We start from the raw sequence: 25893 nt of genomic DNA on the forward strand, positions 1-25893 counted from the left end.
CTTACACATGAGGAAATCCAAGATCTGCAGCTACTCCACAGCGGTCTGCATATGCACCTCCAACCAATATATCCATGAGTCTCCCACAATCCAGATAATCTGTTTTTTGAAACGCACAGCCATAGCTAACTGTTCTTCTTTCAGGAAAAAGACTTTCTGACAAACTCTCTCCTTACACAACACACCCAGTAAACTTTACTAACCAATCCCTTGCTCTGCTCATTCTCATTAGCATGCCTCTCCACCCCAAAATCCCTGTATGTAATACGTGATGTCCGCGGACTACCAACAATGTCCACGGACATATCGAAAATCTGAGCATGGTGAATGTAAATTTAAATAGTGTGCCCCATTTCCCCTTTGAGGTTGGCTCTGAAAATAGCAGTGTTTTTGGTTTTTGTGCAGATGTTTTACAAACACCTGTTATTTTCTATTTTTTTGGGGGTTTTTTTCTTACTTTACTACTAAAATCTTCACATAACCTTCTCCTGTAAGAGGATTCAATTCAACACTACAGCTAAGTCAACGCCTAGTCTATAATACTGAATGAAAACCCTTATTGATATATCTTTATGTCCAGTTCATGCGTTCTGGATGACTACCCCTATATAACACCCCTCTCTTGGAATCCCCCTGACCCCACTGAGCCAAGAAGTAGTTCTGTTTTGCAAGTTTAAAAGGTTTATTTGATAATTTAAAATATATATATATCACACTTTATAATAAATTAATAATTGAATAGCACACTTAATCTGATATGATAAAGATCAACAACGGAGAATCTGGCACTAGCACACTTCTTATAATCACTAATGAGTTGACATGAAATGGATAAGGTAGCACACTGGTAAATAGGAACAAAAGTATAATGTGGTAGAGGATGCTTTATGAAAGCTCAGGTGGATGCAATATTCAATGAATGCAGTACAGAAAATACTCAATATGATTTCAACCAAACAATGTAATCACTTTTCTCTGGCAGTCCCCTCCCCCCCTTGATGCAAGGCAAGGAAATGGAAGGAAAACACACAGTTCTCAGAAATGCAATCAATGTAAATTAGTTCACCCCAGCAAGCTTACACTACAGAAATTTGAAAACACAGGCCCAAATTGCTTTGATATGTGCTGGCAATGAATTAAAAATATGCTAAAAATGCTTTTAATTCCCTTTCAGAGGTTCAGGGTGAGTGGTATCTAGTTAATATTAGTCCAGGTTCACACTAGCAATGATGCAGGGATAGTTAGCAGGTTAAACGAATTTCTGGCAAATGGAAGGCAAGCAGCAGCAGTTTTTACATGTGAAGAAATTTGCAAATCGCGGTAAAATTCGTGAATGCGTGTTCCGCGATTGCGGTAAAACTATAAGGGGTAGGAATGCGGTTCTAGGTTCGTAGGAAAGCCACGATTCTAAGCTTTCTAAGGAAAGTTACTGCAAGTCTCTAGCACAAACGGTCGCGGAGATATGAGCGATTAAATAAAGGTCGTTTTTCAGATTTGAAATTTTAAAGTTCAAAAATACAAGTGCAGCTTTTGCAGCTAGAATGACAAGTGACAGCTTTGCAAATGAATGACAGGTGACAGATTTGGATCTATCAGGCAGTTCTACTTAGGTTAATAGATTGAATTAGATGAATTTAAACTAATAGATCGGTTCTACACAGTTCTGCTGGGTACTCACACTATATTCTTGAATTAAATGGGCCTCGTCACGGATCTGGTCAGGGTTTTAAACTGGACTCTGGTCTGGTCTGGTCTGGCCTCTGCACTTTACAGTGATCTGGGTCAGCTCTCTCTGCTGGTCTGGGTCTCTCTGGGTAGAGCACTGCTTTCTCTCTGGTCTGGTCTCTTAGTTCTGGATAGATTGAAGTCTCTAGTTTGGCTTTCTGGAGGTTTGATGGAGGTAAAGTATGGATTTTTCCAGCAGAGCTTCCAGCGGCAGATGGATTTGACAAGTCCCTATCTGTCCTGTCTGTCTGCTTTTATGTGTTTAGAATGTGGGTGTGTTCTAGCATCACTGACCCTACCTCTCTCTCAGCTTCTAATTGGTCAAACTTCCATTTATCATTTGATTGGGGAATGAACTGTGAGTCAGAGGGATGTCATTTTATGGCTTGCAGATAGGACACTCCTCTGTCAGATTGCACACATTCTATATTTGATAATAAAAGACATATTTCACAGTTACACAGTTGCTTGAAATTACATATACATGGTGTGGCTGAATTTAGCCATGTCTCTGTCCAAATCTGCTGTTTCTAAGAGCTTGCATTCAGAAATGGCACATAATTGACTTTTTAACTGATTTTTCAATTTCTGACATTGACCCAACTTTACATACATGTGCGCAGGGAGTATGGACATTAACTGATGAAGTTTCAGACTTTTAACATGCATACATTTAGAGTAATATCCACTTTTCCGCTGACACCCCCCTGAACATGCCACCGGGTCGAAAAACCTCTTAAAATGTGGGCAGAAAAATCACAAGAGTTATGGTGTCATTTATAAAATTTTCACATGTCCGCTCTATGAATGATCCATCTTTTTAGAGTTATGTTCTGGCTCCAAAGGGGTGTGGTTTACCCTCAGCACAAGGTAGAAATACTGGTTTATCCAGTTCTGCCAAGCCAGCTTGCTCTCACAGGCAGTGCTCCTCCCCTTTCCTCAGGAGGAAGCCACTTTTTACGACCATTTACGACTCCTGCCAATAAAACCTTTGCCTGAGCCAGGACAAGGCTTTGTTCACTTTCCTGCAGAGCACAGGTAATTCAATTATCAGATAGATGGCATATCCTTAGTGTGAGCAGCAAAAGGGCAGCTAGGCCTGGGAACACAGCTGTGACTCAAGTTTCACTCCTGATGGGGGTAGTTGCCAGGCAGAATTGGAATCTCTTTAAGCCAGTTTCAGATAAAATGTCACTTTTTGTTCCCCAGTTCCTGCATTCAAATAAAACTAAACATTTTTACATATGCAGCTAGAATGCTGATTCTAAGTGCAAAACTATGGCATTTCAACAGTTACAAAGGCATGTGACACCAAACATAGGTCACTCATTTAATCTAAACATTTTCGATTTTAGTGTCTTTAACCCAGTGCAACTTAAACTGCTGCAATCCACAGCTCAGCCAGTCTTGTTATAAACCTTCAAGTCACTTCAGAATATCACTTTACATTGTATCCACCTCTCAGTAAGTCTTTCTTTGGCATGTTTTGGGTTCATTTATTCAGTTTTCTACAAAAAAGTAAAATCTGGTGTTGTTTTAAATTGCCGGCTTTTGGATAGTGGTGAGTACTGGTACTGCACCCATTTTTGGGATTTAAGAAAATGAATTCCCAACAGTTATGGGTTTGCTTTTGGCAATCAGCATTGCCATTCCCAATGGTTTCAGACTACTGTGTGGGTAGTCCGATGGTGGTTTTAGGCAGTTTCCTTCTGTGCCCATAACATCGGCAAAAATGAGTGGCAGCCTATTCTTCATGCATTTCCCTGTGCATTTTCTGGGAAGCTCTGGCCATCATGATGTTTTCATGTCAGTACTGCACAGTTTTGAGGTAGGGCTCGGATGCATGGGTAAATACATCCCACAAGCCCCCCTCTTGCGATGGCCATTCGGTTTCACTGATGGGACTCGCAAGATCTCGGATGTTTCCTCATCTTCTTCCAATAGATGGCACAGTTCAGCATCTTTTCCTCCATCCGGTCGGATCGATCGGTTCTCCTCGCCGGTCCTGATGGGAATATTGGGCGGTACCCCGAGCCCGTTGCGTCTCAGCTCCCGGTCTCCGGATCGTCCTCCTTGGCCCGTCTCAAGGTTTTCTTTCTCCTAGGACGACAAAGGAAGAGCGGCAATACCTATTCATAGACGTTTTTCCACCACCGTTGAGATAGTGGGGCAGCATATGCATTTCATCATCACGAAACATTACATTCTTATTTTGAAAAAAAAACAGTATAACTAAGAGACAGTTTCATGCAAATCACAATATTTTAGAGACTAGATGTGGTATGTTTTATGATTGGAACTGAATTAGTCTGATACAGTACCCGCTAGGATTCCAGAGGATTCCTCCAGTTGTTGCAGAGTGTGCCTGGGATGGCAACATTTCAACTGGTTTATGTGGACCCACTTGTCTTCCCCCGCTGCCAAAGGACCTTTGGGGATGTGGATTTTGTAGGCCACAGGGGAGATCTTGTCGATGATCTCAAAGGGTCCCTTCCATGTAGGCAAAAATTTGCGCTGCTTGGCCTGGTTCCTTTGGAAGTTGTATAGATAGACCCGGTCCCCCACCTGATATTCCTTCCTGGAAGTTTTCAGGTCATAATGGGTCTTCATGCTATCAGCTGATCTTTCTAGATTCCGCTGAGCATACGCAAAAGCATGTTGGAGGTGTTTCCTTAAATTCTCTACATACTCATGAGTTGTGGAGGCATTTATCAGTGTCTGCTCTTGGGTCCTATAGAGCAAATGCTGAGGAAGCACCATCTTGCGCCCAGTCATCAACTCAAATGGTGACATTTTGGTTGCAGATGAAGGGGTAGATCTGATGGCCATTAGGACCAGAGGTAATCGGATATCCCAACTTGGCCCAGAATCTGCCACAAACTTCTTTAATATGCTCACAATTGTCCGGTTATATCTCTCTACTGCCCCAGAAGAAGCTGGTCTATAAGCAATATGCAGCTTTCTCTTGACCCCCAGTATCTCCCACATCTTTGTCATCACTTCACTGGTGAAGTGGCTACCTCTGTCTGACTCAATCCTTTGAGGTAGACCAAAACGGGAAAAGATGTGGTTAATCATCAAGGCAGCTGCCGTTTCTGCCTTGCAGTTTGGGGCTGGGAGACATTCCACCCACTTGGTAAACAAGCATGTCACGGTCAACATGTACTTATTCCCCCTAGCCGAGCGAATCACAGGGCCTACAAAGTCGATTTGTAAATCTGACCATGGCAGTGTCATCCCCCTCTTTTGTAGAGGCGCCCGGTGCGTGAGGGATGATGGCTGAAATTGTGCACACACAAGACACCCCTTCAAGTATTGGTCGAGGTCCTGCCCCATGTGTGGCCAGTATGCAACCTCTCTTAAGATTTCCAATGTTGTGTGAAACCCCCTATGACCGGCGGTGGCCGCATCATGGGCGTGACTTAACATCAGGCTTCGGAATGAGGTAGGAACCACCCACTGATCGTGGCCAGCTTTGGATTTCCTTACCAGCAAACCGTCTTGAATCCGGAACATTTTTGGACATTTCATCAACACTCTTAGGTCCTCTTTCCCAATGTAATCGGTATCCGTCAGGGGAAAGTTCTCAGGGTCCTCAAGGTGCTGGTAAAATTTACCAATAATTGGATCCCCCTTCTGAGCAGTAATCAAATCATCATCAGGGGTCTCCTTACTCCATTGTGCAATTGAAAGGTCGTTGTGCGCATTTGTCTGGGACCTAGTGATAGCAGTGACCTGGATTTCCCCCAACAGGGACTCAATCTCAATTAGATCCCCTTGGATGGCCCCGGTTTTGGCCAGCTGATCAGCTAAGTCATTTCCAGTTTTGTCTGGTCCCTCTACTTTGGAATGACCCTTGATCTTTTTCCAGTAGATGGTCATCCCATTCGATGTGACCAGATCATCAATGTTTTGGATCAACTTCCCATGTTTCAAGGGTTTGTTGTTAGCACATAACATGCCTCTGGTTTTCCAATTAACCAGGTGCTCCACGAACCCGTTCCGTACATAATCCGAATCTGTGATTATGACCAGTTCGTGGAGTTGATGCTGGACAGCAGTGAGGATGGCCTGATGCACAGCCATCAATTCTGCCACCTGACTACTTCGGGGACCAATTTTGTATCCAGCGGAGGGTTCTGGGGACTCATTCACCCATGCATTCCCTACGCCGGCCACCAGTTCTTTCTCCCCGTTGTTGTCAACATGGTAAGAGCATCCATCCACATAGACAGTGGGCATTCCCTCACACTTGTCCTCTTCAAAGACTTTGTGTGGGGAATTAAGGTATGCCTCCATGTTGTCCTTGATTTTCAGACTTTCGTCCTCGAGACAGTTTTCTCTGGCACAATCATGCAAGTCAGCCAGACCTTGCGCGAGGGGACTCTTCTTGTTTTGGCCATATCTGACCTCCACAGGAAAGCCTTGCATTGACAGAATCCAGGAAGTAATTCGGGAATTACTCACATTTCCGGCCCGGATTCTGTCACTTTGGAGATATTGCAGAGGCTGGTGTGGAGTCTCCACTATGATGTGTTCCCCCTGGATAAACGGGCGGTAATTCTTCAATGCCCACACCGTTGCCAGGAGTGCCTTCTCACAATCGTTGAATTTTTCCTCCACAGAGGATAAAGTTTTGCTCGCATAGGAGATTACTTTATTGACCTTGTCATGCTTTCGGTATAATACTGCCGTCAAGCACGTATCAGAGAACCCCGTCTCCAGGAAGAACTCCTTGTTTCTGACAGGGTAAGCTAGGCAAGGCGCTTGTGAGAGGCTTCTTTTGAGTTGTTTTACCGCCTCGGCTTGTTCTGGACCCCATTCCCACTTGACCCCCCCCTTCAGGAGATGAATCAGGGGTCTGGTGATCTCTGCGTAGCCCTCAATGAACTTTCTGCTGTAATTAGTCAGTCCAAGGAGGCTCCTTAGTTCTCGCAGAGTTGTGGGGTCTTTCAGTTTCTGAAGTGCTACCACTTTCTTTTCCTGGGGACAGAGACCCTGAGGAGTAATCTCATGCCCCAAGAAATTAACACGGGTTCTACACCACTGTGCTTTCTGAAAGGAAAGTTTTGCTCCGGCAGCCCTCAACTGTGTCAGAACATAACGGATCTCCGCTATGTGTTCCTCCACAGATGAACTTTTGATGAGGACATCATCTACATAAGCCAGGTTACCCCTTGCACCCAAGTCGGGCATGGCCTTGTGTAGAAAAATGTTGAATTCATTGCCGGAGTTGAGGTATCCGAAGGGAGTCCGGGTCCATGTGTACTGCTGGCCCCCAAAGGTAAAAGCCAGCTTGTATTGGTCCTCCCTACTGACAGGCACGGTCCAGTATCCATTGGTCAGGTCTATTGCAGTGAATACCTGTGACCCCTGAATCTGGGCCAGACCTTGGTCAATGTAGGGCAGAGGCCATCGGGAAGTATGGACCCGTTTGTTGAGCTCCCTAAGGTCGGCGCAGAGTCTCCACTGGCCGTTTGGCTTCAATATTCCCAGCACCGGATTATTGAAGGTGCTGTGGACTGGACGGATTATTCCCCGGGACTCAAGGTTCTTAATTATTTCAGTAAGGGACTCCATTGATGCGAGAGGCAAGCGATATTGCTTCACAAACACAGGAGTCATGCCAGGGTCCGTGGGGATTGTTGTTGTGTGGATGTCAGTGCGACCACAGTCATATGAGTCTACCGCAAAGAGATCTTGGAAATCCAAGAAAACTTGTTTCAACTTTTGCTTTTGTTCCAGAGTCACACAGGCATCAGCTAGGTTGACTCTCTCTTCCACCATCTGCCTGAAGCCTGGAAAGACTTCTGGTTTGGCTATTTCCGCGGCCTCCTCCAGCTGGGTGGAGAAGTCCCTGGTCAGAGTGCTGATTTGGACCGGAGGCTTCAGGTGGGAAAGGCAGCCCTCATGGACCTGGAAAATCACCTCATCCCTCCTGAAGTCACAAGTCACATCTTCCTTACCATAGGGGCAGGAAGTGTACACCAGGAAGTTCCCCCCATGCCGGGTGAAAATCCTGTCTGGTGTTGTATTGTCCTCACTGTCACTGTCAACACAGTCCTTGGGGATTGGTCCTAACAGTTCATTTACAAGATCAATGGAGAAATGTCGGTCATCAACCGCCATTCCAATAATGGTGCCTGCGGCTAGAGTAATACTCTTTAAGTCGCTGTTATCCACCTCTATTAGAATGGTGTCATGCTCTAAGTTGACTAATGGAGTTGGGTTTACCCCCAACCCTTGCTGTTGGAAAGAAGCATTTAGATGTATGTAAGCATCAGGGTTTTTCAACTCTTGTCCCCTTTTAACTTTCACTTCCAGGGAGAATTGTCGGGTCCTTTCTGGGATGGTGACTTCCTCTTTAACCTGAATTTCAACTGCATAAGGTAGCAATTGAGCTGACCTAAATGCTTTTTCTGGATCATCAAAGCCCATGGGATTATCCGCTAATCGGGACCAAGCTTTGAAGTTTATTAGGTCCAAACTAATGGCAAAGCGATTGAGAATGTCACTGCCTAAGTAAAAGGCGGCAGGGACGTCTCGCACGACCCAACAATTGTGGACTATGCTCTTGTTGCCAATGGAGATTTTGAGCATACACCTGCTTGGCAGGAGATGTTTTGAATTGGGTGCTTCCAGGTCCATTTCCCATTTGTCTATCAGTTTGAAGGTGGGAATGGCTGGATCTTTTGGAAGTTGGCGAAACATGGCTTCGCTGATGAAGCTCTTACCGTTGTTCACACACACTCGAGCGAGAACAGAGTCCTTCCCATCATTTAACTGAACAGGGATGAACAACTGCTCTCCAATTTGCTGAATATCAGCCAGGCTCTGAGCTGATTTCACATCTTTCTGGACTATAGGAGTGGGAGTTTCAGGTTGTGGATTGGTATAGAATTTCAGAGTGTTTCCTTCCAGCGTGGAATACCACTTTAGGCTGGAAGGAAGGTTGATTTTCAGAAACAGAGAGGACCCCCCATCACCAGTCTGTTGTCCTACTGCTATTACTGTCACATCTGGAATTTGGTTGTTCTGGAAGTGAAATTCTACTTGGTCAGATTTTTGTTCAACCATGTGGCAGGTGCCGTTTAAACTAACATGGTTGACACTCTGTTTTAATTTTATTGGTCGGCTAGTCTGGGTCCAGAGGACCTTGTTTACACAATCTATTAGGGGTGACAACCTTCTCAGGAGGTCATTCCCTAGTAAACAAGGGGTGCCCTCTGGGGTCACAACTATGACCGGGTGTTTCAACTTATGTCGCCCAATTTTAATGTCCAAATCTGCCGTCCCCTCGACGGGAATTTCCTTCCCGTCAAAGTTCTGTAGTTGTCCAGGAAGAGAGGTGAGAGGAATTTGGTAATTCTCTCCCCTTCCTGCATTCAGTTCGTCAAAGGCCCTTCTGGACAGAAGGGTAGCTTGAGATCCCGTGTCCACCAGTGCCGAGATTGTACCCTGCCCCTGTACTTGTACCGGGGCATAATATCTTCCCTCCTTCTCCTCAAGGGGGCACAGATAATGCACATTTTTGGACAACTGGTGGGCTAACTTTCTAGTTTTGGACATCGATAGCGAAGAGATTTGGGCAGAATTCTGTGGAGAGTCTTGGGAATCTGAAAGAAAAAGTTGGCAACTGGAGATCAGAGCCATTGTGGGTTCCCCTGGTTCCGGTTCTGGGCTGCCCCCCCCTTTTTGGAGGCAGTCCCCAGGATGGGTTTGAACCAGGGGATTTTCTTGCTGTTGGTTCTGGGATGAGATGGTGGGCGGCGGTAGCTCAGTCTCCACATCTCCCCAGTCTGGATTTGCATCCCTAGGGACCCATTTTTCTTTGGGGGGAGTTCCCCCCTCTCTGAAGGAGAAGATCCTTTTCCCAGGATCCTCTGAGGATCCCTCTCCCTCAAATTGGAAGATCTGTACCTCCTCCTCAAACTGAGTCTGTTTGGGTCTTTTGTTTCTCCTACCCCCCCTCTGCTCCTTAGGAGGCAGACTTTCAGGGGCCAGAGATTTTGTTTCCGGTTCCTGGGTTTCCAGGGGCTGTTTACAAGTGAGGAAGGAAGCTTCCTCCAAGGCTTTACACCCCCCTTCCCCTTGTGCCTCCTCCCTGGGAACCGGTGAGTTATCGGGGTGCTGCCCCTGTCATTGTTCTGGGGCACCAGGTCCAGAGTTGGGTGCGTTCTGCGCCGGCATGCCCATCTGAATGTTCTGCTGAGCCCTCAGTATGTGCCCCAGATCCCGCGCCATGTTTTGAACCTGGCGCTCTAACTGGGAAACCCGCTCAGGCTGATACGGGGCCCTGTTTTCTCCCCTGGGCTGATCCCGGGAAGGGTAGCTGTCCCTCCTCTGGTAATACCCCGGGTTGGGAAGATTTGGGTACCCCTCCACCCTTGGCCTCCCCTCTCCCGGATTCAGTGGTCTGGGCTCAGGGAATTGGGGAAAGAAGGATGGATGGTTTTGGGGCTGAAAGTTGGGTGGATACCTGGGGAAAAAGTTCTGCCCAGGATTTGGAGAGTTTCTGCCCTCCAGTGGGAAGTTAGGAGGGAAGTTCCCTGGGTTAGGTGCTTGGCTGGATCCCCCCCCTTGGGCTGGAGGAGTCCACACATAACCCAGGATGGGTCTGTTTCCCTTGTAACGGGGACTTACATAATCAGGAGAGCGAGGGACCCCATTTGTGGGGCTGCCTCCCTGGCTCCCTGTCTGTGACTGGCCCAAGGACCTTCTGGGCCTAGCATTATTAGGTGCAGGTAGGTTTTTAGGCCCCCCCATCTCCAAATCTAAAACGGGGGTGACCTTTACCTCTGCCACCTTGGCAGCAGCAGGGGTGGTGTTGGCTTTGGGGTTTTTCTGGGCATTACTTTTGCTATCTACCGGTTTCTGCACCTCATAGATCCGGGTAGCCTGTTCAATGACCCAGTCTAAAGATCTTTTGTCGTGAAAATCCCTCACGAGCTGGGTCATGATATATTTGGGCAAGGCATGGAAAAACGTATTAATAAATTCTCGGCTATCCGTGCGCACCCTTCTTGTGGTCTGTGCAAAAGCACGCTTTAACTCCTGCACAAATTCTTGTGGGGCCTGATCCTCCCCACATTGCAAATTGTAGGCTGCCTTGCGAGCCTCTTGAGGATTTCTGTGAACAGAAAAATGTTTCAGGATGGCCGCCTTATAGGTGGACCATCTTAAATGATTTTGGTCCTCCAGCCCCGCAAAGAAACTGGAGTATTCCGGGGAGAAGGTCCACTTTACATATTGAATACAGCTTTGGCTGTCCTTCAAATGGAAAGTCTCCATCATTTGTTCAAACAACTCTAAGTGCTCCCAAACAGAATACTTAGCGTTCTTATGGTAAGGCGTGATGACGCTCCTGATCGCCTTAATCTGCTTTAAGGGGTCCTTAAGCAAGGCCCTTTTTGCCTTATTGGCCTTTTTGGTTCGGGTAACCCTTGTCCATTCTTCCTCAGACTCAGAGGCACTGCTCCCAGAGGTTCCCGTCTGTTCTTCCAGGTTTTCCCGGATTCTGCGAGCCTGGGAATGGCTGGCAGAATGTGGGGACCTGGTCTCCTGTGTCCTGCGCAGTTCAGAGGAGTCTTCAGATTCCTCCTTGCTGCCAGGATTTGATGGGTACCCCCTCCACTGACCTAACTGGGCAGAGGTTTTCAGGATGCCCTTAATGGGCCTACTCTCCTGGGGTTCCCCACTGAACTGTACTGTACTTGGGTGCCCATACCCGGATGCCCACCCCTCCATTCCTGAGTGGTACTGGCCTATGAGCCCCATACTCTTAGCTGGATAGTAATCTGCCATCCCTGCAGCCCTGTGCTCATGTGCACCAGGGGACATGGGGGTGGCAGAGTCCAGGGACTGAGAGGTATGAGGGCCTCTGGTACTAGGGCTCCTGAGGTTATGCTCCGGAGTTTCCATTTCCCAGCGAACCTCATCTCTATCCGCCCCTGCTCCCTGTTGCAATGCAAGAGCCTGCATTTGTGCCTTCAGTTCCTCTGTTAAGGCCTTACTCGACTCTATCAGTTTCTCCTGCATCGCTACCTGTTGCTGGAGCCTATCATTGTGTTGACAGAGGGCCTCATTCTCCCTCTGTGCTTCCTGGTTGGTCCTGGAGAACTGGGCCAGTCTTTGCTGCAGGAGGTTTACCTCCTGGGCAATGTCCCTATTGGCCTGCTCCTTTCTTGCTAGAGCATCTTCCACCCTTCTGGTGTGCTCTACCAAGTTCTGGTTTTCTTTTTGGAGATCACCCAGCCCCTGGAGGGCCAGGTGATTTTCTTCAATTTCCTTTTTTAAGTGGCAGACTTCCTGGCCTATGGCGTCTCTTTCCTGACTAAGAGCCTGCATTTGTGCCGCCAGGTCGTCCCTTTGCCGTTGAAGGGCACCAGCTTTTTGGCGCTCCTCATCAAACTCTGCCTGGGTATCCAGGTCTTTCAAGATCAGCTTGTTGCTCTCTACCTTCACTCTATCTAGATGACTTTGCAGGGTGGCTACCTGCTCCGTGCATGCCCTGTTAAAGTCTAATTGTTGCTCCAGCTTTTTCTGGCTCTGCAGTAAGGAGTCCAAACTGTCTTGGTGCTCCTTCTGCAGGGCCAGAAATCTAGTATCCTGTTCTACCTTTTCCTGTTGCAGCACATCCATATCCTTCTTTATTTTAATGATGTGCTGCCTACTATCATCTTCTGACTCCTGGCTCCTCTGCAGCCTCTGCTCAGAAGAGACCAGGTCAGATTGGGCCTTCTCTAACACCATCTGTTGCCTATTTGCCAGATTTTGGCTTTCAGCACATCTATCCTGCATGTCTCCCATATATAGGTACAGGTATGCTGATATCCTGGCAATCTTATTGTGTTCCTCTTTGGCTTTAGGAGCCATATATAGTTCACTCAGGGCCACATGTAAGGGACCCTGATCTCTATATATATCTGACCCTGTTTCAGTGACCTGTTGTGTGATGGCCTGCAACCACGCATCCTGGCCCTGTTCGGTCCATTCACCTCTCACAAATAGCTTATGCAAGAGGTGCTCTCTGGCTATTTTCATGTCTACTAAGGTCGTCATTCTAGAGATTGGTCTCTGTCCTGACTTACAGAAGTTAGTATTTTATTTTTGCAGAACAGAACTTTTCTTGGAGTGTCCCTTTTGAGGAATGCTTCACAGCGTAATGCAGCGTGGTGATCCGACCGGATGTATGTATCCCGTCAGTTAGCACACTGTATTAAGCTGCACAAGTGGTATTCTAACCCAAACGTCCGGCTCGAGCCCCCAATTTGTAAGAGGATTCAATTCAACACTACAGCTAAGTCAACGCCTAGTCTATAATACTGAATGAAAACCCTTATTGATATATCTTTATGTCCAGTTCATGCGTTCTGGATGACTACCCCTATATAACACCCCTCTCTTGGAATCCCCCTGACCCCACTGAGCCAAGAAGTAGTTCTGTTTTGCAAGTTTAAAAGGTTTATTTGATAATTTAAAATATATATATATCACACTTTATAATAAATTAATAATTGAATAGCACACTTAATCTGATATGATAAAGATCAACAACGGAGAATCTGGCACTAGCACACTTCTTATAATCACTAATGAGTTGACATGAAATGGATAAGGTAGCACACTGGTAAATAGGAACAAAAGTATAATGTGGTAGAGGATGCTTTATGAAAGCTCAGGTGGATGCAATATTCAATGAATGCAGTACAGAAAATACTCAATATGATTTCAACCAAACAATGTAATCACTTTTCTCTGGCAGTCCCCTCCCCCCCTTGATGCAAGGCAAGGAAATGGAAGGAAAACACACAGTTCTCAGAAATGCAATCAATGTAAATTAGTTCACCCCAGCAAGCTTACACTACAGAAATTTGAAAACACAGGCCCAAATTGCTTTGATATGTGCTGGCAATGAATTAAAAATATGCTAAAAATGCTTTTAATTCCCTTTCAGAGGTTCAGGGTGAGTGGTATCTAGTTAATATTAGCCCAGGTTCACACTAGCAATGATGCAGGGATAGTTAGCAGGTTAAACGAATTTCTGGCAAATGGAAGGCAAGCAGCAGCAGTTTTTACATGTGAAGAAATTTGCAAATCGCGGTAAAATTCGCGAATGCGTGTTCCGCGATTGCGGTAAAATTATAAGGGGTAGGAATGCGGTTCTAGGTTCGTAGGAAAGCCACGATTCTAAGCTTTCTAAGGAAAGTTACTGCAAGTCTCTAGCACAAACGGTCGCGGAGATATGAGCGATTAAATAAAGGTCGTTTTTCAGATTTGAAATTTTAAAGTTCAAAAATACAAGTGCAGCTTTTGCAGCTAGAATGACAAGTGACAGCTTTGCAAATGAATGACAGGTGACAGATTTGGATCTATCAGGCAGTTCTACTTAGGTTAATAGATTGAATTAGATGAATTTAAACTAATAGATCGGTTCTACACAGTTCTGCTGGGTACTCACACTATATTCTTGAATTAAATGGGCCTCGTCACGGATCTGGTCAGGGTTTTAAACTGGACTCTGGTCTGGTCTGGCCTCTGCACTTTACAGTGATCTGGGTCAGCTCTCTCTGCTGGTCTGGGTCTCTCTGGGTACAGCACTGCTTTCTCTCTGGTCTGGTCTCTTAGTTCTGGATAGATTGAAGTCTCTAGTTTGGCTTTCTGGAGGTTTGATGGAGGTAAAGTATGGATTTTTCCGGCAGAGCTTCCAGCGGCAGATGGATTTGACAAGTCCCTATCTGTCCTGTCTGTCTGCTTTTATGTGTTTAGAATGTGGGTGTGTTCTAGCATCACTGACCCTACCTCTCTCTCAGCTTCTAATTGGTCAAACTTCCATTTATCATTTGATTGGGGAATGAACTGTGAGTCAGAGGGATGTCATTTTATGGCTTGCAGATAGGACACTCCTCTGTCAGATTGCACACATTCTATATTTGATAATAAAAGACATATTTCACAGTTACACAGTTGCTTGAAATTACATATACATGGTGTGGCTGAATTTAGCCATGTCTCTGTCCAAATCTGCTGTTTCTAAGAGCTTGCATTCAGAAATGGCACATAATTGACTTTTTAACTGATTTTTCAATTTCTGACATTGACCCAACTTTACATACATGTGCGCAGGTGGTATGGACATTAACTGATGAAGTTTCAGACTTTTAACATGCATACATTTAGAGTAATATCCACTTTTCCGCTGACACCCCCCTGAACATGCCACCGGGTCGAAAAACCTCTTAAAATGTGGGCAGAAAAATCACAAGAGTTATGGTGTCATTTATAAAATTTTCACATGTCCGCTCTATGAATGATCCATCTTTTTAGAGTTATGTTCTGGCTCCAAAGGGGGGTGGTTTACCCTCAGCACAAGGTAGAAATACTGGTTTATCCAGTTCTGCCAAGCCAGCTTGCTCTCACAGGCAGTGCTCCTCCCCTTTCCTCAGGAGGAAGCCACTTTTTACGACCATTTACGACTCCTGCCAATAAAACCTTTGCCTGAGCCAGGACAGGGCTTTGTTCACTTTCCTGCAGAGCACAGGTAATTCAATTATCAGATAGATGGCATATCCTTAGTGTGAGCAGCAAAAGGGCAGCTAGGCCTGGGAACACAGCTGTGACTCAAGTTTCACTCCTGATGGGGGTAGTTGCCAGGCAGAATTCGAATCTCTTTAAGCCAGTTTCAGATAAAATGTCACTTTTTGTTCCCCAGTTCCTGCATTCAAATAAAACTAAACATTTTTACATATGCAGCTAGAATGCTGATTCTAAGTGCAAAACTATGGCATTTCAACAGTTACAAAGGCATGTGACACCAAACATAGGTCACTCATTTAATCTAAACATTTTCGATTTTAGTGTCTTTAACCCAGTGCAACTTAAACTGCTGCAATCCACAGCTCAGCCAGTCTTGTTATAAACCTTCAAGTCACTTCAGAATATCACTTTACATTGTATCCACCTCTCAGTAAGTCTTTCTTTGGCATGTTTTGGGTTCATTTATTCAGTTTTCTACAAAAAAGTAAAATCTGGTGTTGTTTTAAATTGCCGGCTTTTGGATAGTGGTGAGTACTGGTACTGCACCCATTTTTGGGATTTAAGAAAATGAATTCCCAACAGTTATGGGTTTGCTTTTGGCAATCAGCATTGCCATTCCCAATGGTTTCAGACTACTGTGTGGGTAGTCCGATGGTGGTTTTAGGCAGTTTCCTTCTGTGCCCATAACATCGGCAAAAATGAGTGGCAGCCTATTCTTCATGCATTTCCCTGTGCATTTTCTGGGAAGCTCTGGCCATCATGATGTTTTCATGTCAGTACTGCACAGTTTTGAGGTAGGGCTCGGATGCATGGGTAAATACATCCCACACTCCAAACCAAACATTACATTCCAAAACAGCATGGTATTTCCCAAAAAAGATAAGGAAATGGCATATTCTTTAAAATAAACAGCATTACTGGAATCAATATTCTCATTATTACAGAAAAACATACCAGCTCTAAGCATGAAAGCACACATGCCTTGGTTGATTGCACACCTAGCAATGTTTTGCTGAGGACAAAAAACAGAACTATTGTCCCATATTGCCCTAAGTACTAATCCAGAAGAAAATACTTTGGCATTTGGAAGGATGTTCATTACTGCTTGAACGAAGTGTTCAAAATTGGCCAACAGAGTAGGGGCACTGACATAGCCCAAATGGAAAGCTCCATAATGCAAAACTACCACATGGGGACTGTTCATCCTGCACATATCGTCACAAACTTCTACAATTCCCTGTACATTGCAATCAGGCACAGTGCTCCACACCACCTCCACTCCTTTAACATCAAAATTGTTTGCCACATGCCTGAATTGAGCATACTGCAGAAAACCATGCACAAACATATCCCCAAGCACCAACACCCTGGCTTTCTCCACCTCTGCCATCTTCACTACACACAGTCTCTTTCAACACAAATCCACAACCTCATCATCTGATTGGTTGATCTCTACAGTCCCCTTTCCATGCTGGATTTGCTGGAAAACCCTGGATGAGGCACGCCCTGTCCGCGGATAATCGCAGTGTCTGCGGACCGCGTAAATCTTGGACAGCCCTTCTACCCTTTCCACTTCACTCTCTCGTCCACTCCCTCATTGGAAACAGTTAAGCAGAAACACAACCATTCACCAATCACATCCAAGACCTCTACATCTAACTCCATCATCAGAGTTCAGAACTTCAAATGTACTGTTGATTACTCTGAGTACAAGTCTCATATCATTGGAAAGCACCTACTACAAGAACTACTGTACAAGTCTCCAAGATTTCTACTTACAGCTGCATACATATCCACATGCATGAATACAAACTACAGGTGTGCATATTTTATTCAGAGTACATGTACAACACTTATGAATGCAAATACACAGAGTAATGCCACTAAACCTGTATGACCTATAAAATGAACTAATTGCAATTTTTCCTATCTGTTATAATCAACTGTCACTCCCAAACCTGTCTGCTATCTAAATGTATTTTTTACAAACACACACCTATCTAAAAAATTATAATATTAGAAGATGACAGAAATAACAATATAATTGTGGAAAAAACACTTAGTAGTGTATTATAAAATTACACACAGACAGGAAAAGGTCATGCATCTTCATACACTCACACACATAGACACTGGGCCTCATTACGACTCAGGCGGTAAGGGGTTTACGGCGGCGTAAACAGCGCCGACCCTTACCGCCTGATTCCGAGGTCCCTTAGCGCCATGGAGGTTTTAACACTGCAGGTGTTAAAATCCATGGCGCTAAGGGACCTTGATGTTAATTACGCCACCGTAATTTACGGTGGCGTAATTAACGCCTTCCCCACTCCCATTATGCCCTATGGGGCAGAAATGGGAATGGGGAAGGGTAAATGGGGATTGGGAACTTACCGCCCCGCCAACCTCGGAATGGGGCGGTAAGTCCGCCAACCACCATGGCGTAAACGTAGTTTACGCCATGGTGGTAAAGGTACGGCCCAGGCGGTAACTTACCGCCTGCGTCGTAATGAGGCCCACTCCAGCTGCAATAACAACACTGCCTGTAAATCACATCCTTCTGCTTTATTACCCACACCTTCAAAAATGCATACATTCCATGCTTTTCTATACAGTTTCTACCATTTACCTTATACAAATTGCAAAATAAATATATTATTATTTCTTCTTTTCCTAACATTCTAAAACACAGCTTTAAAAAACCAAGTGAGTTTCATACACTTAATATTCTACTCATTTGCAAAGCATGTTTAACTAACATATTGTAAATAAAATATAAAGGCAGCACATAGTCAAATTAACATCAGTGCTATAAACACACAACATTACTAACTTCTTTCTTTTACAATTGCAGTGAAGACCACTCTCCTGAAAAGCAGCAGCATCTGAACTACAAACAACATCTCCGAAGAAACCTGCTCATTCCACAAAAATAGAGTAAGTACAATACTATCTTAATATTCTTGCTGTTACTCAAACACACTGTGTAGTTGATTCATGTAATTTGTGCACCGAAAAAACGAGATTTCTGCACCACTCTGCCCACAAATCTCCATTTATTAAACAGGGATTAGCAGGCAGAATGGCACACAAATCCCTGTTTTTTGGAACACAAATAACATAACTCAGTCCCTAGAATGTTAGTATTACAAAACAAATAACTGTTTTAATGTTATACCATTAGATTTACTATTAGTGCTTCTCCTCACCACTAGCTCACTTTCTACTGTCATCTGAACCGCAGTATAGTAACACACACATAGAAGAATAGCCTTCCCAACTAATTGTAGCTGCCCAATGCACAATCACACACCACCACATACATCTTTACCATCATACTCAGACACTCATGCACACAGCACACATACATTGCAGAACAGCCCAACCCATACCTTCTTTTTTTTTCAACAGACCCCAAAGAAAGCCTACCAAAAAGCAAGTTCGTAGAAAGCAACGCAGAAATAGAGGAAATTAAAATAAAAGTGTCCAAAATAAGCATCCATCTCTAGCAGAGTTTGTACAAAAAGTTCAAACTAAACAGCGAATACAGTCATTTAGCGAAACAAAACAAGCTGCCAGGACAGAAACTTTGCTGACTCTATTAAAATGTAAAACGAAACAGAAAATGATTAACAAGAATTCAGTTACCACTACTGCTAACACTGCTCCTATAGATCTTGATGTAGTGGCAAGTAACCATACCAAAAAAGTATTTCAGCAAAAATGTTCCGCCACAGAGTCGTTCAGAATCTTATAAAAACAGGAGACAAATCGTGCACAACCATTAAGACCTACCATAGAAAATAAATCTTAGAAGCTTTGACAAACAGTGCAATCCTTCTAAAAAGAAAGTTATTTATTTTAGTGTTAAACAGAATGAAACCTCTAACAAAACTAACTACTAAATTACAAAAATTCAGTAAACGAAATGTCAACAAAAATAACTTCTTAAATATCTGTGGAGGTGAATGGAGTCACACCACGAGCACAGAACCATATTTTAATGAAGAAGCATACAAACAAAAACAAACACAATTGCCATACATAGCAGTGGATGAGGTTATGAAAAACTTAATAATACCATAATGCAACAAGAAATACTGCTTACAAAAATATCCCCAGAAAACTCAGTATTACCTCTCCATTCGACTGAACCAGAACATCCAGTATACAAATGGCCATGCACGTCAATGTGTAACATTGCCAAAAAATCTTTCAAATCTTTACGCCAGTTTCTCAATCAGTATGTGAAAGGCAAAGACAAAATCAAATTGAAACTGCTGCAAAATATGGATACCTGTCCAGTGCGCATACACAGAACTACAAGGACATTCATTAGCCTGCATTTCAGGACCTATTTGCAAAAGCACCTTCCATCATATCAAAATGATATCAACACATCATTCAACTATAAGAAATCTAGCCTATAAACTGTACTGTGCTAAAAGTCCAGCTTTAGAATTAGCCAATTTCAATAACAATCTTCTACATGGTACAGCCAAAGACCTACTCGAAGAAATAGAGCATATCCAGAATAAATATTTTGGAAGTGAAAGCCACTTATAAAGAAAAAGAAGCTTTACAACAGACTAGCAACAATTGTACAAACGACAACCTTCTACTACACACATACAAACAGAAATACTAAAATTTAAAAGTACATCCGTTGAAGTAACAAACCATGTGTATGTGTGTTGCCGCAGAACTGTTTATAAAAGTAACACAAAAACTATAGACGTAACATACAAAATAGAAAACAATGAAGATCCAAATGGTTTGAATTAGCTCTCTACCTTATAGCAGAAAACAAATATGAAATAACTGACCCCTTAATACTTTGCAGTTACTGCAGTACAAAACTTGACAACAATCAAACTCCTTCATGTGCTACCACAAATAATTTGGAATTATTCCCACTACCAAAACCCCTGCAACAACTGAATTTATATGAGAGCATCATAATTCAAACAGTGCACCCATTTCAAGCAATAATACGCCTTCAACCAAAAACAGAAAAATGACCTCCCTCTGAATTGGTGAAAGGCACACAAAAGACAAAAAATATTGGCAACAACTGGTAGACTTACATAAAGTAAGACAAGCCTTGCAATATCTAAAAGACAATAATGAATACTACAAAGAAATTAATATTGAAGAAAACTTAAGAGAAACAACTGAAATAATTTAAGAGTCACCAGAAACTGGTCAATTTCCACTGCTACAGTATCCAATATTTTAGACCATTATGCAATTCATCCATTACACTCTAATGACATCATAAATGATGCACTAGAAACGTACCAAATGTGACAAACTAAAGGATCGCCAATCAGCATATGGGAAAAAAGTATAGAAGCATGTGCTTTTCCTCTACTCTTTCCTACTGGCAAAGGAAGAAGGTACGATGATAGACCTATTCAGATAACAGCATCAGAATACCGCTCATTACGAATGTATTCTGAAGATCCCAGATTTAGACAAAATGTGGAATACATATTCCACCTACTCCTTGAAAGTGAACTAGCAACTCTATGTTATGGAGTTGCACACACATTGAAATCAGGAACCCACTTTCAAAATATGTCAGCTACGCAATTACTACAAAAAGTGCAAGAAAAAGATGAGGTTTTACAACCAAGCATTACAAATATGTTAGCAGACATGCGTGGTACTAAAGAGTACTGGTTCCGATGTCACGGAGATGCATGTTGTATGATAAGAAAACTTGGCCCACCCACTTGGTTTGTTACATTAAGTAGTGAAGAATATGCATGGGAAGATTTACATGATTTCCTACGCATATCAAACAAAAACAAAACAAATGTAGGTATACTAACACCTGGAGAACTTTGCTCTCTAGAGCCTGGTAATGTTTCAAGATATTTCCATCATCGTTTCATTACTATGGTACACTTTATTTGTAATAAAACTGTTCCTCCCCTCGGAGAACTGCAACACTACTTTTGGAGAAAAGAATACCAAGCCAGAGGATGAACGCCACAATATTCCTATTAGCATAGCACAAAATACAAATGGAAATGTTGGAAAATCTTATTTAGTCTATGTACTTTACTGAGAAATATAAAGTAGATGGAGTCTATTTTTTATTTTTAGTTCTATTTTTTAACTGTGAAAGGTGGTTCCTAAAGGAATATGTCGTTTGTTGTTTTTGGATGTATTCTTTTTTTGGCAGGAGAGCTGAGAACAAAAGGTGGGGAGGGAAATGAGGGACGAACCACCAAACACTAATATGGAGGGGTAGGTGGACAAGGGAAAATGTTGCCTGTGTGTTATTTCTAAGTTAGGGGGCACTGTTTCTCATGCACCTTGATTACAGTAGTGGTGGTGGCTCTTGGGGAGGAGGGATGGCATTAGCTGATGCTATTTTAAGATAAGTAGCAGTTTTGCTAAAAGTATGTACTGTGTACTAGATTGTTAATGGATAATTAGTAGGAATAGGTGTTGGAGCTGTGCAAGGGAAATTCTGAAGTTGGAAGTTCCTAGATCAGTAGAAAATGCAGTTCCGAACTGCCGCCAAGTAGAGATCTTATTGTGAAGTGCGGACAGGTTCTTCCGCATGGCCAGCGTATGGTCATGTGGCACTGTCCGGATGGTCCGCTATGAAGTCAGATGTTCGTAGACGTCTACGGATGCAAAACTAGTTGAAATAATTGCAAGAAGTGTATAGAAGTGTTCAAAATTATTCCAGATGGTGTGAAATGGCAGAGTTTTAAGGTGAAACTTTGAAAATTGGACACAAATATTGCTATATTGGGTAAGTATGATATTATTAAGTTGAAGGAAAATAGCATGCACTGGTAAAAAACCTATGAAATTCAATGAAAACTTTGTTAAAGGGACGTTATGGTTAAGTTGCACTAATAAAAACCTATGAAATTAATTGAAAAAACTTTGTTAAAGGGACGTTACTGTTAAGTTGCAGTAATAAAAACCTATGACATTCAGTAAAAAAACATTGTTAAAAGGACGTTATGGTCACAGGTAAAATTCGTCATTTATGGTAAGCTAAGCAACTATAACTCGCGCCACCACCGTGCACTGCTAAGACTAACACCCAGGACATCAAAGATGACATCACAAATATGCATGGGAGAGCTTGTCAATAGGGACCTGAGACCAGGGTCGTCGGAGTTTCAAAAGGGGAGGGGAGTTGGTTTTAGGGTAGACATGAGGCAAAGAAAACAGAATAAGAAAGTGATCAGACCATAGCATGGGCAATGGCTCAGAGACCAGTAGACGAGCAATATGTGAAAAAATGAAGTCCAATTTAATGCCCCTGATGTGTGGGTCCATGATTGTGAAGGGAAAACCCAAAGTCAGACAGGGAGGACACAAGAGCTTGTGAGTGTGGGTCAGAAGGTGACTGAAGGTGAAGGTTGAAGTCACCTAATAGGGTGTCCAGTTAAAGTACCTAAATCAAAAGGATCGAATGCCAAAGGTGAGAGTGCATTCGACCGAAAACAAAAGGATTGAATTGTTTTAAAAAATGCGTATTTTTTTGTTGCTATAGTTTAGTTTAAAAATTGTGTTTTAAAACTTAACCTTCAGCCGAGCATAGTCAGACAAGGGCATGGCCGAGAAGCATGGAAAGCCCTCAGGCCAAATTGTATTAGGTAGTGCAAAACCCAAAAGTGCATCTCGTGAATAAACCGTATGATCATGAGAGTGTGCAGTCTCCACATGATGGGGAGCGCTGAGGCCGGATAAGGCACAGATGGGCACAGACGGGCTTGCCTTAAGCGCGCCTTTGGTACGATGACAGCGTGCCCGCTGAGCCCGTCCTCTGCGTGGGCGTTTGCTACGGCACATAAAAGTCAAGTGGGTGAAGGGAGAGGCAGCGGGTCACACCCCCCTGAGAGAGAGAAACAAGACTAGCCAAGCCATAGCGTCCTGATCGCAAAATGTAATTGCCCAAGAAGTTAAAAGAACACACACGTTAAATCTACAGGCAAGGTTAACACACACAATGTTCAAAACAGCTGCTGAAAGCCTTTAAAATTGAGTGCCTGACTATGGACCTGCTCACCTCTCATAATATTTATGGTGGTGCTTCAAAGCCAGTGATCACACTTTTCTCATGAGACGGCAGACCACCCCCTCCATATTGCTGTACTGCTGTAGGAATGCCAGGCCTCAGTTAGTTTCATTCATGAATGCAGACTTTACAGTCATTTTATTTTCCTCTTGCTTGCACATTTTCACAAAACAGATCAACATTGGACCATTTCTATTTCCAATCGAAGACTTATATCTTTCACATCTTTGTATATTACATTTATACAAAGCTGATTCTCAGTCCTGTGAAGGAAAATATAAACAATGCAGGGCCCAATTCGGTTTTCACTTTCCTATAAACTGTTGCGCTTTTCATCCCAGGTTGTTTTTCCAAATAACAAATGATTGCTGGATTCTTCCACATAACTGAAAATATGTACTTTTGTGCCTGTCATTTACTTTGGATACATATGGGGTCATTACGAGTGTGACGGTAAGGGGTTAATGGCGCCGATAAGGATGCCGGTGCCGTTAACAGCTGCATTATGAGGTCCCTTAGCCGGAGCCGCTAAGGGACCAGGGAGTTAATAACGGGCCCGTTATTAATGGGCCCGTTATTACCTCCCTCCCCATTGAGCCCTATGGGGGCTCAAATGGAAATGGGGATGGGTATTTTGAATGGGGACTTACCAGGTCATCCAAGGTTGGAATGACCCGGTAAGTCCCTATTCAAGGAACCCAGACCCGAACACGAGTTTGGAGGCAGCCATGGCGCTGATAGTACCATGGCTACCTCTAAACTCGTAATGACCCCCATACTCTTGTTATAGGTGGGCTACTAGCTTCGAAACATTTCCTTGTACATTACTTCTTCAGATGCTGTATACAGATCACAGTTTACATCTTTTTTTCATATTATATGCTTTTCTCTGTGCCTTGTTCTTTGGTGTAGATTTCCCTACAATGCAGTCTATTCTCCTGTACACACAGGGCCATCTTAACAGTTTTTGGGGCATAGACTGCCTTGGGCCCTCCTGTTAAATATATGTCCCCCCGAAACCCATGTCCCCTTCCTCCTCACCAACACTTGTGTATAGGCACCATACAAAAGCCCAATAAATAAATAAAGAAATGAAACACCTATGTGCTCTTCAAATCTGCAAACTGAAGGGATTACATTCCTGGAGTCAAATTGAACAGATACTCGTCTAGGCTTTAAACAGATTATCTAGCTTTTAATAAAATATAAATATTACACATCTCGTTGACCAGTTTCCCCAAGAGAATGCTATGTTAAAAACATTTTCACTTTGTTTGAACTAGAACAACCATTGAAAAATTTGAGTAACCAACTGTCTACTTGTTACCCACTGCTTCCTGCTCCCTGTGTCTTATACTCCTCCACATGTTCCCCCACTCTCATTCTGGACCACTTGCTGTGCACTGCTGGAGATAGCAGCCTACTCCAGGGTGCCTCAAGATGTATCCTCACAGGTACCTCCTTGCCCAAAGGGAAGCAGTATCTAGACGTCGCCCAATAGCCACACTGCGCTACAAGAAGCAATAATTAGCAGAGATGTACTAGGATTCAACCAGAGGTTTCGATCCCCAGGATCCTCCCCCTACCAATGTACTGTAGCCCTGATACCACTGTGTGGACTTACCTTATCAAGGTCTCCTCACTGAGGATATGTGGAAATAACCATGGCAGACAAGTCCAAAGCAAATAAATATAGGGACTAATATCATGGAATGTGCAAATCTACAGACAGCAAGTAATGCCAGAGGATGTGAAGCCCTGGTGCAAGGCAATGCCATCCAGACTGTAACTGGTAGAGTCCATGATCCCAGTTAAAAAACTCACTTTATTGGCATTAGATGTTATCCCTTCTGATGCACAGTAATGAGCATTAGAGAAACTGAGGAAGAGGAACGTATTGCATTAGAGTGCAGATAGGAAGAAATAGCATATGAGTAGGGACTCAAAGCTTGTAGGTGTTTGGTTATTTGACCACCCACTGACTGCCCATGGCCATGCTTATGCCTATGACCACTCCCACACAGTTCCTGCCTGTCCCCTCCCAAACCACTGCCTCACAGGACATGTTTGAGCTTGCTTTAAAATAAAGACTTACCATAACCTCTCTGCTCAAAGTGCCTACCATTTATCTTACCAAAGCAGACTTCTGAGAGTTAATGACTTAATTGAAGCAGTAAACATGTTGTCAGCAGTAAACACTCTACTGGTCTAATAAAAATGGCTTAACCAGGTCTGCTTTTGGTCTGCTTTTGGCCAATCTATAAGCAGTATGTGTGTCCTTCACTGAAGTCCTGTTAAAACAAGCATTTACAAAGCCAACAGTTTTGGCTTGTGTCGAACTATTAGGCCTTTGCAAAGAACTGCTATTAGAGGCCCAGGTATTCACACCATTTTGAACCCGCTACCTACACCAATCTCAAGCTTTTGGCATTGCCAATGCTTGTTTTCAGTATAGGAAAACCTCCAAGTGATGTTCTGGAAGTGTTGGCTTTAAGTTCATACGTTTTTGAATTCCTGCAACTACACCCTTGTGTTATCTTTGCATACAGGACTGAGTGTGGGCTGTGTGCAATGCAATT

Source organism: Ambystoma mexicanum, chromosome 4p (genome assembly GCF_040938575.1).
Source record: "Ambystoma mexicanum isolate Mex_15411 chromosome 4p, UKY_AmexF1_1, whole genome shotgun sequence".
Lineage (NCBI taxonomy): Eukaryota > Metazoa > Chordata > Amphibia > Caudata > Ambystomatidae > Ambystoma > Ambystoma mexicanum.